Source organism: Lactuca serriola, chromosome 4 (genome assembly GCF_051521515.1).
Source record: "Lactuca serriola cultivar US96UC23 chromosome 4, Lser_US96UC23_V15, whole genome shotgun sequence".
Classification (NCBI taxonomy): Eukaryota; Viridiplantae; Streptophyta; class Magnoliopsida; order Asterales; family Asteraceae; genus Lactuca; species Lactuca serriola.
Genome location: NC_136411.1, coordinates 77005647 through 77021275, shown reverse-complemented (window position 1 = coordinate 77021275; position 15629 = coordinate 77005647).

Below are 15629 nucleotides of genomic sequence, written 5' to 3'. Positions count from 1 at the left end.
AATCTGGACCATTCATCTACCATGATCTATATATGAAATTAAATCAAATTAGAACAATATAAAGGCGGTGACATTTTTGAAATTCTATTAAACTTTGGGATTAATGAAAGACACGAAGGGGTAGTATCGTAACTTTGTTTTTAATTGATCTGCAATCTGAGTCAAACATATTCATTCATTCTTCACGCACCAGAAAACTCTCACCCTCCGACAAACCCTAAAAACCATCCTTTTTCCTGATCTGCAATCTTGATCGAAGAACTTACCTGAATTCGATCTCCTTTCATTTTGATTCTGCTTCACATTGCTCTTCCTAAAATCACTGAATCGATTTTTGATTATGAAAGGTTTCTTCAAAAAACCTAAGAATCGATTATGATTCATTCTCATTTTGATTTTCAGTGTTCTAATTGAGATTCTAAATCATGATTACATTTTCTTTCATCAATTCAAAGTTCGTTCGCATTAAAATTTTGTTTCAAATCTCTCAAGAATAACCTGAAGAAATTGATTCTGATTCTCATTCCGAAAACCACAATTTCATTCTACTACAAATCAAAGCTCGGATACATCTGATTTTGAATATCTTGATTCCAATTTTGATCATATAGTTCAACAATCAGGTTAGATGACACTAATATCTTGTTTAGTTTGTTTTTATGATTCTGATTTCGATTCTGATTCTGGATATTATATGATGATTTATAAAACACTATTGTGAAATTATGTACTATAGTAATTTACTTGTTTACTACACCTATGGTTAATATTTGATCCAATTTACTGTAACTAGGGTTAGCAATCAATTTTAGAATTTTAGAATCTTTGATACCAAATGTATTATATAACTTTATTGTAGTCAAAGTTATCAATAAACTTGTTTATTGTAGGTAGGTTTATAGTTTTTTTTATAAAATTTATTTACTGCAGCTAGGTTTATTTTGATTGTTATGATGTTGTTCTAAGTGATAATGTTTGTTGTTAACTTAAGATATTTTATAAAAGAATTTTTACTTATTAATGTTTTAGCTTGCTGTAATTGTTTGAAATTTACTGTTAACTTAAGATACTTTACAATAAGTACAATAGTTTAAAAACAATATATATTACTCTATAGTAGAATAAATTAGTTGATAATGTTACGAGTGATTGATGCTTGTTGTTCTAAACTTGTTTAAGATAATTTGTAACATAATTTGTTAATAAAACAAAGGCTTGTTAGTGAACTTTTCAATCTTCTTAATCAAGTGAACTCTATAGAAGTCCAAGATGATGTAAAGCTCCCTGATAACTTCACACATCTTGTCAAAGAAATGAAAAGCAACAAGTATGATGCAAAGGAATTTGCTTTTATATTGAAAGGAACGGTATGTTTACTCACTATTTATCCATGTTTTTGGCTTATGTTATCATTGGCTTGTTTCTGGGCATTTTTGTAATGAAGTGTACTTGGTAATGTTAAGTGTTGTTTGTTATAAAAAAATGATTTTTATGTGTTGTTTAGATTTTTTTTAAATTTCTGATTCAGATTGTTCTTACATAATAATATTATAGGCTAATTGTTAACATGTATAAAATTAGAATATTATAAAAGAAAAAAAATATGTATATATAGAATATTTTTACAAAATAATTTTATAGTTTGACTGGTAGCCTGTATAGAACTATAATATTTCAATTAGAATATTCAAATTTGTAAAAGCTTATTTGTTTTAAGTTGATTATTATGAATATTCTGGTTTCATTTAATTACTTGATATTATACTTATTATGATTTATTTTTTAATTTAATTATTCTAATTATTATGATATCTTTTAATAAGTTATATTCATAAAGAATAATGTTTTAGCTTGGATACTAACATGTATAGAAGTAGAATATTCTAAAAAAACGATATGCATGTTGAACGTACATATAGAATATTCTTGTAGAATAATGTTATAGGTTGAGTACTAACATGAATAGAAGTATAATATTATAATTAGAATACTCTGATTTGCGAAAGGTGAATTGTTTTAAGTTGATTATTCTGAATATTATGATTTCATTTAAATTTACAAGTACGGTTAATAAGACATAATTAATGTGTATATGTATAATATTCTAATTGAATAATTTTGTATTTTGTCTGTTCATTTAGAATAATATGCATAACGATCTACGATAATCAAAGTTATATGTAAAATATTATAATAGAATAATGTCTTACTAAATTTAGGTTTTTTTTTTAACACTCCTTGATGTGTAATTCTAGTTATTCTAGATGTTCAACATTAAATATTGTATTGTTAATATTTAATATTATGAAATTGTGTATGATTTGATATTAAAGTGTAATATTCTAAAATTAGGTTCTACTGTGTAAAATAAACTTATATTATATAAGATATTAATAATATATGTAATATTCTAAATTTAAAACTTATAATGGAATGCGAATATCTAGAATGATTTATAGGAAATCCAAATAATTAACATATATTTTTTTTTCTAATTTTAATGTATAATATTTCAAAATTATGTATAATATTAGGATATTAATGCATAATATTATGAAATTATATTATAAGGTGTGATATTCTAGTATATGGTGTAATATCCTAATTCGGAATTGATGATGAATTGTAGAAAATAAATGTTGAAATCTAGAAATTCCTTATGTAATATTCTAGCCATTCTGTTTAGTATCATGCTCATTCCTATTTTTATCATGAATTGCTGAAAACCGATTACCGATGAGTTGATAATCTTATGTAAGAACAAAGTTTATGATAAATTATTAAATTGTTCAAAATTGAACCTTGCTTATAATCCTTTAGTAATAGCAAAATTATTTGATGATGAATTGCTAAAAATCAATGTTCTGATAGGAAATTATTTAGAATCTATAGGTAATCAATCATTTATGATAATCCTTCAGTGGTAGAGAAATTGAAGATGAACTGTTGAAAATTAATGTTGAAATATCGAAATTCCTTATTGATGTCTGTAATAGAGAAACTGATGATGAATTTTAGAACATTGATGTTTAGTACAATATTTTAGTCATTCTGATTTTATATATCGTATTATTCTAGTCACTTTGATTTGTGTAGTAAAATATTCTAGGAATTATTTTTTATATATTAGCTTTTCGTAGAATATTCTAGCATTTCTGATTTAGTATATTAGAGTTAGTATCATGTTCATTCTCATTTTAATAATGCGTTGCTGAAAACCAACCTTCTTGATAATCCTTTAGTAATAGCAAAATTATGTGATGATGAATTGTTGGAAATCGATGTTGTGATATGAAATATAGAAAATAGATGTCTGTAATGGAGAAATTGACGATGAATTTTCTGAAAATTGATGTCTACATGGCTAATCGACGGAAGTTGTAAATATCATACCTTGAAACGAGTTATATCTATAATTAGATTAATTATTCTCAATATTCTAAGGATATAAATTTGTTTTAAATTATTTATTCCAAATATTCTAAGAAACTGTCAAATCCTTTGTTCTGTTGTCATTTAGCAGTCGTAGGCTGAATGTGAGTATCTAATTAAACTTGGTTAACCTCATATGGAGAACTCATTTTTAACTGATAATATCAAGATGTAATCTAACACTTATTATCACATTACAAGGTTCAAGTTACATATTGCTTAGATTGGTTAGGAATTGAAAGTATGTTGCTAGAATGAGTAATAAGTAAAGTACATTGTTTATAGTAGTAGAAAGATTAAAGTATGTTGCTATTTTCTGTAATTCTAGATATTCTGATATGACATGCTTATGGTTCATAATTGATATTCTACTATTCTGATATGCTATATCGTATGTTCCTTCATAACTTATTATTCAACTGAATATTATGATTTCATTTAATAAGTTATACTTATAGTTCTAGGGCCTTATTGTTTTTCAGGAACATGAAGAAATGTTTGAAAAGGTCTTCAAGAAAGTTTTTGTAGAAAAAAGAGAATATGGAAGAAATTGTTTCTAATTGTATATCGATGTTTCCAAATGAAAATAGAACATGGAATTGGCAAAGAAGTTCAATAACTTGTTTTCGGGTACTATTTTTCGAAGTGCCAATGAGCCAGAAAATGAAAAAGCGCAAGTTGGAGTTGAAGAAACTCAAAAGCAATGGACAGCAGAAAGAGTTGAAACCGAAGATGGTGAAATGGAGGAGAATGATCAAAGTTCTTAAAATCAATATTTACGGATACATTTGTGAAATTAAATGGGAAACTCACTTTGGAGCATAATTTTTTTTTTGCCAAATTCTAATTAGATGTCGAGAGGATAAAAACATAATGTAATTAAATGTACACAACAATGTTTAAATATTCTAGTATGAAAAAATAAAAATATATATAGACAACATTGTGCAAACTATTCCATGAAAATTTTGTTCATTGTTAATGATTTCCTTGTATCATGACCTTACACGCCACATATTTTGCATGATCTTGATTTCTGTTGACCTTGAACGGTAGTCTTCTCCAGGGTAATATTTAACCATCTTTTGGTTCCACAACCCTTATTCCTCATTGACTGTTGATTTTCTTCATTATGATGAATAACTAATAGATAATAACACCATGTAATGAAATATGAGTGATAGTATATAATAATTATAATCGGGATAATATGCATGTATAGAAAACATTACCTTTAATTCCTGAATGTTTATAATTATTATGATTAATCCTTGAATTAAACATATATACAATCATAATTGATGTTACTGTATGTATGTACAATATTCTATAAGAATAATACACAATGTTTCATGTCCATATTGAACTAGTGATTTCCTTAATTATGATGAATCTCTGATAGATACTCACTGTAGCACCTGGTTCTTGGTACGTATTCTTTTGTTAAATACTTTGTATTTTGGCCTTGGACTCGGTGAGTTGAAGGTCCAACTCGCCGAGCAGAAGCGAGAAGGGACACGAGACTTAAGCGGTGGACTCGGCGAGTAGACCCTGTTTGGGAAAAAACCTAATCCGAGGGTTTGCACCCTATTTAAATGCCTTAACTCGGCCTCCTTTGTCCCATTTGCTCCCAGAAGACCCCCTTAGCAAACCCTAGTCGTTATTGAAGCAATCTAAGGCATTTGGAGTGACTTTGATGCTTTTGTGATCCAAGAAGGGAAGGAAAAGCTTGAAGGAACAAGAGGAGGCTAAAGGGATCCGAGTTTGTGCACCATTTTCAGCTCATTGAAGGTAAAAAGCCTGACCTTGTTCTTCCATTTGCTAGATCCCATTTTGTGAAGTTTTGGGGCTTTTCTAAGCCATTTTGGTCAACAACCATGATTGCAAGCATGGATTGGAGTTGATGTTTCGGATCTAGGCCCTTAGAGGGGTTACAAGGCAGAAAGGAGTGGCTCTTGCACTCAAAGAAGGCCCCATGCTTTCAGAGGGCTTGTTTAAGGACCTTTTAAGCTCAAAGTCCCATGCAAGCATGTAAAGGTTGTAACTTTACGTGCTAGATCGATTGTAGAAGCATAGATCTATCTTTTGATCAAAGGTTGTACGTCAGAAATTGAAGATTCAATGAGTGGTTGTGACTAACTCGACGAGTCTGTTCTTGGACTCGGCGAGTCTAAGGTTCTGTCCCATATCAGTTAAGGGTCATAAGGACCCAGTTGAGTGTGGAAATGTTTTAAGGGGGTCCCAGGGAGTGACCCAACGTTCTGGACTTAGCCATTGTTCTGGAAATTCATGGGACTCGGCGAGTGCATGAACAGACTCGACGAGTCCAAGGAAATCTTCTTAAGGATGAAGATGAACTCGACGAGTTGTTCATACAACTCGGCGAGTCAAGGACAGGACCTGTGTATTAGTTGATGATGAACTCGACGAGTTGTTCATACAACTCGGCAAGTCAGATGAGGATTCAGTCGATGTTCATTTAGAAGGAAAACTCGTCGAGTCATCGCCTAACTCGACGAGTAGAGTCGAGTATAAGGTCTAATGGAAGGATAGGGACTCGGCGAGTTGGCGAGCCAACTCGGCGAGTCAGGTCAACTAGAAGTTGACTTTGACTTTGACTTGGTCAAGGGTAAAATGGTCATTTTATCGTAAGAGTAGATGTCGGTTTCTGACTAAGTGTTTTGTGGGAATTATAGCCGGAGGATTTCCAGAGCAGCACCGGCAGCAATTAGAGGATTCCCGCACAGTTCAGTAGCTACTACGAGGTGAGTTACCTTCCAGTAGCAGTGGGTCTACGGCCACAATGCCGGCCCACCAGTAGGGATCGTATGTTAGATGTTTGTCTTTGTGATATTCATCTGTGTTGCTACTACCTGATATGTTATATGCTAGCGTGATATGATATGTGATAGTGATAGAGTTCGGTTGTTAGGACCGAAGGGTAGGTTAGGCACCCCAGATATGCCTAACAGTATGTTATGATATGTTTAGCTGCTAGCATGATATGTTATATGAGATAGAGGTAGTAGGAGGGGGAATAGTCTCAGAGATTCGGTTGTTAGGACCGAAGGGTAGGTCGGACACCCCAGATATGTCTGACAATAGATTATGCTATGATATATGTGATAGTAGTAGGGGGTGAAATAGTCCCCGAGGTTCGGTTGTTAGGACCGAAGGGTAGTTAGCACCCCAGAATGGCTTGATACGGGTAGGACGGCACCCCAGAATGGCCGTACGGGTAGGTCGGCACCCCAGAATGGCAGTACCGGGTAGGTCGGGCACCCCAGAAATGCCTGACAGTATGTATGTGATGTGGTTGTATGATATGTGGTACAATGGGGGAACTCACTAAGCTTTGTTCTTACAGTTTTCAGTTTTGGTTTCAACTACCTCTTCAGCAAAGAGGAAGGAGCTGGCACGGTAGCGGCGCATCATACACGCGCTCTTTGTTTTCCACACTATGAGATATTCTGGGATTTGTACTCTGATATTATTATGTTTTACGATTCGGTTTTCAGATACGAGACATGTTTTTATTAAATGATATGATCGGATGATATTTTGTTACAAATGTTTTGCAAATCACTTAATCAAAAATGAAAATTTTGGACGTGAAAATTAGGTCGTTACACTCACACAATGTAATGCCATATGGATAATGATATACGATTAATATAATCAGAAGAATTTCATTACATAATAAGATTTAAACAAAACCATGTCATTGTATTAAAGATTGTTTTCTATAAAAGATCAGATAAAAGAAAAATGAAAAATATTAAACATAATAATGATATCAATTATTATAAAAACAAAGTCAACAATGCATTATTTTTCACTAATTATGACTCATATTTTGGAAATATACGCATATTCTTAAAGAAGAATTTAGTCATGAGAGGGGGTGATACATTTGACTCTTTTTTCATTCAGGACTTTCATCAAACATGTAGAATGCATGTATAGTTTAAGTGAATTTGTTGAATGACAATAATTACTTTGCACATACCTTGTCAATTTTACAAAACACATTGCTTGAAGAGTGTTGAAAATCAAACCTTAAAAGTGCTCAAAGTCAAACCTTGACCAATTGTAACAATCATAAATCGGATAAATAGAAATTGAATCTAGAAAGTGCTCAAAATAGATGTAAAACTGCTAAACAATTGTGATTTGATGAAGAATTGTTGAAATTAAAGATCAACGAAGAAAAACTAACCCTCTTTGTTGAAAGTGGATGATTATGGTGCTAAAAATCGATTAGATTTTGACAGTGATATATGTGATTTGATGAAGTATATTGTTGAAAATAAACTCTATCTGGTGATCACCCCCAGATGTCGATAGATGAATTTTAACCCCAGTCAATCTGATTATCAATTGCAGATGTAGAAGAATGAAGAAGATGAACTCGAAAAACACAAAAATCAAGAATTTAGAAGCTATGATTTAGATAGGATAGGATCATTCTTTGATCAATTAATCTCAAAATCAGATGATGATATGGTTGAAATAAGTGAGGATTTAAGGAGCTTGAAGATCGATTACAAGAGAAGATTATGGAATGTTGATGACATAGGAGTGATAGTTTTGGTAGAAGAAACGAAGTAGATGAAGATGTTCTTGAGGACGACGTGAATATGACGCTTACTGTGTATCAGTCTGGTAGTGATATTATATTTAACTTAGTGACTAATCTGCCCCTAATTAACTAAACATTTAGATTAATTAGTGTTAATCTGTTTTTTTAATAAGCCACAAGATCAAATTTGATGAAAGGCTAAGATTTGGTCCCCATGTCTCACAAAATATAGGTGGTCTCAAATGAACCTCTACATATATATATATATATATATATATATATATATATATATATATATATATATATATATATATATATATATGGGTAAAGTGAATATACCTAACAACCTTATATTAGCTTAGGTACCTAACCTCATCAAACTACGTCATTTTGCATAAAATTTTCATTGCAATCATCCAAGGTTCTTAAACTTCATCCCTACACTTGATTTACTTCAAAAAAATTTGGAAATTCATCATTATATTTTTCCTACATCCTTTCATTTGTAGCGGTAGGATATGAAGCCCATCAGGTGGTATTCGATAGAAAGACGTGATGTAAAAGAAAGATATTGATGAAAGTCCAAAGATTTTGGAAGTAATCAAGTTATGAGGTTGAAATTTAAGAACCTTAGGCAATTACATTGTAAATATGATACAAACTGATGTAGTATTATGAAGTTAGGTACCTAAGCTTATATAAGGTTGTTAGGTATATTCACTTTACCCTATATATATGTATATATATATATATATATATATATATATATATATATAAATAAGATCAGGTGAGAATTCATTTTAAAATGAGGACTCGTGAGGACACCTTAAAAAAACTGAAAAAACAATATAAAAAATACAAATAATAAAATCGAGCATAGATTTATGTCCGAGAGAAAAATAATTGGAAAAAAAAATTTGGATCATTAAAATTGAGTCATGGATCATAATGATGTAAAATAAAAACTTAAAATTGAATCATGGATCAATTTTAATGATGCATTTTTTTTTCCAATTTTTTTCTCCCGGACATAAATTTATGTTCGATTTTATGATTTGTATTTTTTTTAGATTTTTTTTTCAAATTTTTAAGGTATCCTCACGAGTCTTCACTTTAAAATGAATCCTTACAGGAACCGGACCCTATTCAGAAGGAAAACATTGAAGTAAATGTGTGTGTGTGTGTGTGTGTATATATATATATATATATATATATATATATATATATATATATATATATATATATATATATATATGGTGAGGTTCAATAGAGAACCATAATTAACCAAGGAACCAATCGTGAGCGTCAGAAATCATAACGATCAACGGCCAAGGAAATAGATGTACACTTTTACATTGGACGCACACACCAAATTATACCAAAAAATCCACAACTTTTTTTCGTTTAAAATTTTTTTAGGCCATGTTTTTTATCAAAAAAAACCGAATATACCGTTGTTAACAATTTTTCGTCATCTTTCTATAGAGATCCATGATAATATATAAAAAATAAACTTTTTTGCCAACATTGTCAACGAGAACCGTCAGTCTCCGCATATGTGTCATGTGTTTGATAAATATGGTCTATTAGAAGAAGCCGTCAAGTGAAGGATGAAGTTAAAAATGTACTAAAGAATAAGCATGTTGGTTATTCGTTTATTGATGTCGTTGTTCGTACCATAGAAGTAGAAATATATTTTGGATAAAAAGAAGAAGGAATGAAGGATTCTAGTATTAGATTAATGTTTAAATTATAGGATGACTGTCCATCCATCAAAAAGACGAGGAAGATGCTAGTGGATAAATTCCAAAATCATTGAACCTATCCTATTTGTATCTCATTATATACTTGTCTTTAATTAACATAATATCAAAAATACCAGTTTTGACATAGCCACTAAGGACTAATATTTCTTCAATGATGTAGAGGAAAAAACATGGTGATATATCAAATAACCAAAATGCCATTAAATAAGAGCTTTCAGTTTTGAATTGGGAACTATCAAAACCACAAACACATTCAACATTTCAATTGGTTCAAAAGTAGTAAACTAATCTATGTGAGAATGCATGTGGTAAGTTCAAGCTAAATCAAGAAACCAATCATCATCGTCACATCCAACAATAACAGTAATAACCTTTCATCAGAACTATTGTTGAGAACATAACCTTTAATTTATTTAAGGCATTCGTCTATTTTTTTATTTTACAACTTATAATATTAAAAAATATCGTGACCATCTTTCTTACAATACCTTAAGATTTTGACTTGAGAACTATTGACCCGTGGTTAGAGACCAGTAATTTGCCTTTTCTTTTCCTTAGAGCACAAGGCTTTATAGACTTCATGCAGTATAATAAGACCCCTAAGGATCCTAAAATTTCTTAATAAAAAGAAACAATTCCATAGAATTTATAAAACTAAAACCAAGTAACAAACTTCCTAAGCAATAAAAATTTGGCTATTATTTTGGAAATGTGGGATTCCTTTGCAAGGATACGAAGGAATGAATAAAATAGACAACTTGTAACGATTGAGTTTTAGGTACTCTTTAACATTGAAAGAAATTTTATAAAAATTGCAATTTTGGTCCTAGAGTACGCTGGGCGTACTCCCTTAAGTGGGTCGTAGGTCTTGAAGGCGTACCCATGCGTACCCCGGGCGTATGTATGCATACCACAAACCCTAACTTTTAGGATTTGGCCCTATTTAAATGTCATTATGGACATTGAGGCTACCCTCCTCATTAGCATTATCCCCTCTAAAGAATCCCCATGAAACCCTAGCCTTCCCTTGAGTGTTCATGAGCCTTGGAAGTAAACTTTTGGTGTTTTTTATGCATTGTTTTAACGTCCCAATAATTTATGGCCAAAAATTTCATTTTTGTTTCAGTAGTACCACCAACCAAAAATGTTTATAAAAATCATAAGGGAAATCAGAGTATGTCAATAATCATCCAAAAGTACATCAAATTCATAATAAGTGGAAAATCATGGTGTGTTGAATGTGATCTTCCCGAACTCTTCTCCTTTGAACCAATGGAGTTTTAGGACCTTTGCCAGACTACTAAGACGATGGCGGAGATCACCACCATGTTCCACGAGAGGGATTTTGTTGGTACAATAGTATGTAATGGACGAGGAGATGAAGAAAGCGAGATATCATGACATGTTGAGGAGCGATATCAGATAGTTTGTCAGTATATCCAGTTGCACGATGTTGGATGACATGGTGGCAAGAGCCAGAGAAAGGGAGATTGATCTAGAGATGGAGAAGAAGAGGAAGTCAGATCAGGTTCAGGGATTTGAGAGTTCGGGCAAGAGGCCCATGGTTTTTGATTCGAGGTCGAAGGGCCAGCAGGGTCAGGTCCATTGTGGCTAGTGTATCAAGTTCACGATGAAGCTTGCAGGGTGGGTGGTTCGGGCTGCTACATGTGCAACAAGACTAGGAACTCTAGCATGGATCACACTTTCACCACTCAAGGATCGAGTCTGATTTGCTTTCATTGCAATAAAAGGGGACATAAAATGGCCAATTTCCATAGTCTAGCAGCGGGCGGTGACACTAGTTGTAGCACCCACTCTGATGACTTTTAGGATCACAGATGGCTGCCAGGGCAAGGCAGAGGCGATTGTGGTAAGGAGTAGGGCATTTCAGCTGACAGCCGAGGAGGCTCGTGCAATACCATATGTGGTGACGAGTATGTATCTTCTCTTTATCTCTTTATTTATTGTGTTTTTCCTACTTACATCTATGTGTTGTTTTTTGGTTCGTTTCTTGTGAATGCTATCTTCGATCGGATTTTGTTTGATTTGTGGGCTACCCGATCCTTTGTATCCCTTACACTTAGTAAGAGGTTTTTCGATGCTCCAGGGGAGATGGATTATTCATTAGAGGTTGAGATTGCCGACGATAGTCCCGTGAGAGTATCGATGGTTCATCAGGGATGTGCTTCAGAGTTTTTCATTGAGTAGTACCTGATTGATTTGGTTCCTATTCCCTTGCACGAGTGAAAGGTTATTGTGGAGATGGATTGGTTGAGCCCTAATGGGGCAATGATTGATTTCTAGTATCAGTTGGTACGTATTCGGATCCAAAGCGGGGGATAGTTGGTGATTCAAGGAGAGAGTTCTCAGTATGGTCCGACTCTCTGTTCAGTGGCAAGGGCCAGCCGTTATCTTCAACAAGGTTGTTCTAGATTTGTGGCTTATGTGATGGATACACAGGATGAGTGTAAGGTTCCCGTTCCCCTACATGAGAGCAAGGTTATTGTGGGGATGGATTTGTTGAGCCCTAATGGGGCAATGATTGATTTCCAGCATCAGTTGGTACGTATTTGGACTCCAAGTGAGGGAGACTTGGTGATTCATGGAGATGTTTCTCAGCATGGTCTGGGTCTCTGTTCACCAGCAAGGGCCATATGTTATCTTCAGTAGGGCTATTCTAGATTTGTGGCTTATGTGATGGATATCCGGGAGGAGGGTAAGGTGACTGTGACCGATGTGCTGATTGTTCGGGAATACCCAAACGTTCTCCCGAAGGATTTACCTAGAGTACCTTCGAAGAGGCAGGTAGAGTTTCCTATGGACATGGTTCTAGGTTCGGCTCCAATAGATAAAACACCTTTTCGGTTAGTACCTCCAGAGATGCAAGAGTTGTCTACACGGCTGTAGGAGCTGTTACACAAGGGATTTATTCGGATAAGTAGTTCACCATTGGGAGCACCGATCTTGTTTGTGAAGAAAAATGATGGGTCGCATCGGAGGTATATTGATTACTAGGAGCTGAATAAGCTAACGGTAAAGAACCGTTATCCACTCCCAAGGATTTACGATTTATTTGACCAACCTCAAGGCACATCTTGGTTCTCCAAGATTGATCTGCATTCATGTTATGATCAGATGATGGTCAAAGAGGAGGAAACACAGAAGATGGCCTTTCAAACTCATTACGGTTATTACGAGTTCGTGGTGATGCCTTTCGGGCTCACCAATGCTCCAACAGCGTTCATGGATCTCATGAACCGCATAAGTAGGCCTATGCTAGATCGGTCTATGATTGTGTTTATTGATGACATCCTAGTCTACTCTAAGATCTAGGAGCATCATGAGGAGAATCTGAGAGAGGTATTAGGGACCTTGAGGAGGGAGAAGTTATATGCAAAGTTCTCCAAGTATGAGTTTTGGTGGCGCGGGGTGTAGTTTCTGAGTGTCAGGGTCGATCCGGAAAAGGTAGTGACAGTCATGAGATGGGAAGTTACGTGGTCTCCATCATAGATTCATTGTTTCATTGGGTTGGCAGGTTACTATCGGAGATTCATTCAGGATTTCTCCAAGATAGCGGTTCCTTTGACCCAGCTGACGAAGAAGACCATCACCCTTTGTTGGGGGCCTGAGCAATATGCAACTTTTGAGACTCTGAGATAGAGGTTGTGAGAGGCACCAATCCTGACCCTGCCTGCCGGTGTTGAGGACTTTGTGGTTTACTGTGATGCGTTGATCATAGGTTTAGGTTCAGTCTTGATGTTGTGGGGGCATGTGATGTGTACATATCGAGGTAGATGAAGCCTTATGAGTCGAACTACCCTACACATGGTTAGGGGCTATGGTTTTCGCCCTCAATGGGGTCTGTTGTACTATTTACACAGATCACAAGAGTTTTAGGTACATGATGGATCATCCGAATCTGAACATGAGGCAACATAGGTGATTGGAAGTGGTGAAGGACTATGAGAGTTTCTACCACCCGGGGAAGGCCAATATGGTGGCCGATGCTCTCAGATGCGAGAAGGCTACCACTCCGATCAGAGGCTTGTGTTTAAGGATAACCGTGATTACTCCACTTCTGGAGTGGATTCGGGAAACATAGGTTGAGGCTATGAAGGAGGAACATCAGAAGAGCAAGTGTATAGTGGGTCAGGTGTCTTCATTCGATTATGATAGTTGGGGTTTATTAACTCTGCATCGGAGGGTGTGGGTTTCATATTGGGGTAGTGCGCCTCAGGTTTTGATGGAGGAGGCGCACAAGTCGAGGTTCTCTATTCATCCCAGAGCGACAAAAATGTATAGAGATTTCCGACCTGTTTATTGGTGGCCCTACATGAAGTAGGATGTAGCCTGGTATGTGAAGAGTTGCTTAACTTGCAGGAAAGTCAAGGCCAAGCACTAGCAGCGTCATGACAAAATGGAGCCGTTAGGTATTCCCATTTGGAAATGGGAAGATATCATGATGGACTTCATTATGAAGTTACCAAGGAAGGCACATCGAGTGGATTCGATATGGGTCATCATGGATCGATTGATCAAGAGCACACACTTTATTCTGATTCAAGATAGTATCTCGACAGAGAAGCTGGATGACATCTACATTCAGGAGGTTGTGGCATGACATGGAGTGCCGGTTTTGGTGGTTTCTGATAGGGATGTTCGTTTACTTCCAGGTTCTGGAAGATATTTCATGAGGAGTTGGGTACTCATCTGCATTTCATCACAACTTTCCACCTCAGACAGATGGACAGAGTGAGCGGACTATCCGGACATTGGAGGACATGCTTCGGGCATGTATACTGGATTTTGGCGGGAGTTTGGATATACTTCCTTTGGCATAGTTTTCCTATAACAACAGTTATCACACCAACATTAATTTTGTTCCTTTGAGATGCTCTAAAGGAGGAAGTTTAGGACCATAATATGTTGGAGTGAGTTCATTCATCGTGTTATATGTAGTACGAAGATGGTACTTCAGAAGTTTGAGTTGATTCAGCAGGTTCGTGGCCGACTTTTGACAACATAGAGTCAATAGAAGAGCTACACAGATAGATGCTGTTAAGACTTAGAATTCCATGTTAGTAACATGGTACTCCTAAAGGTTTCACCATGGAAATGTGTCATTCGATTTAGGAAGCGGCGTAATCTGGGCCCTAGATATATTGGTCCTTTCAGGGTATTAACACGGGTGGGTAGGGTTGCGTATTGTTCAGATCTTACAGAGGAGCTTAGTCAGATCAATAGCACTTTCCACATCTCTCACCTACGAAAATGTATGGTTGATGATTCCACAATGGTTCCATTAGTCATTAGAAAGACGAAGACTCTGCGAAACAAGGTGGTGGACTTGGAAAAGGTGCATCGGCAGTGTAACATCCAGTTTCGAGAAGTTTCTTATTTCAAGATTCTGGACAATAAATGGATCAAATAAAGGCCTTGGGTTTCAAGGGAATAGGGTTTAGACCCAATTAGATGTTGGTAATATTGGTTATGTGATCCAAGCCCTTGGTTTGTGTTGGAGTCAAAGGGGTAAAACGGGAGAGTGATGTTTTAGACTTCTTGCATGAAATATGGATTTTTGTTAGGGAAGTTCTTAGTCCAAGATGTGTAACGCCCCATTTCTAGTACGTATTAATTCGTTAAATGTCTTTTTATAAAGAGCTACTCGACGAGTAGTAGCCCTAACTCGTCGAGTAGATGCCAGGATTGGACGCGGGTTTAAGTGACCTACTCGGCGAGTCCGCGTCTTGACTCGACGAATAGGCCAGTCTGGATGAAACCCTAATCCTTAGGGTTTGTACCCTATTTAAATGTACTTATAGCCCCCATCCCAACCTCCAGAACCTCTA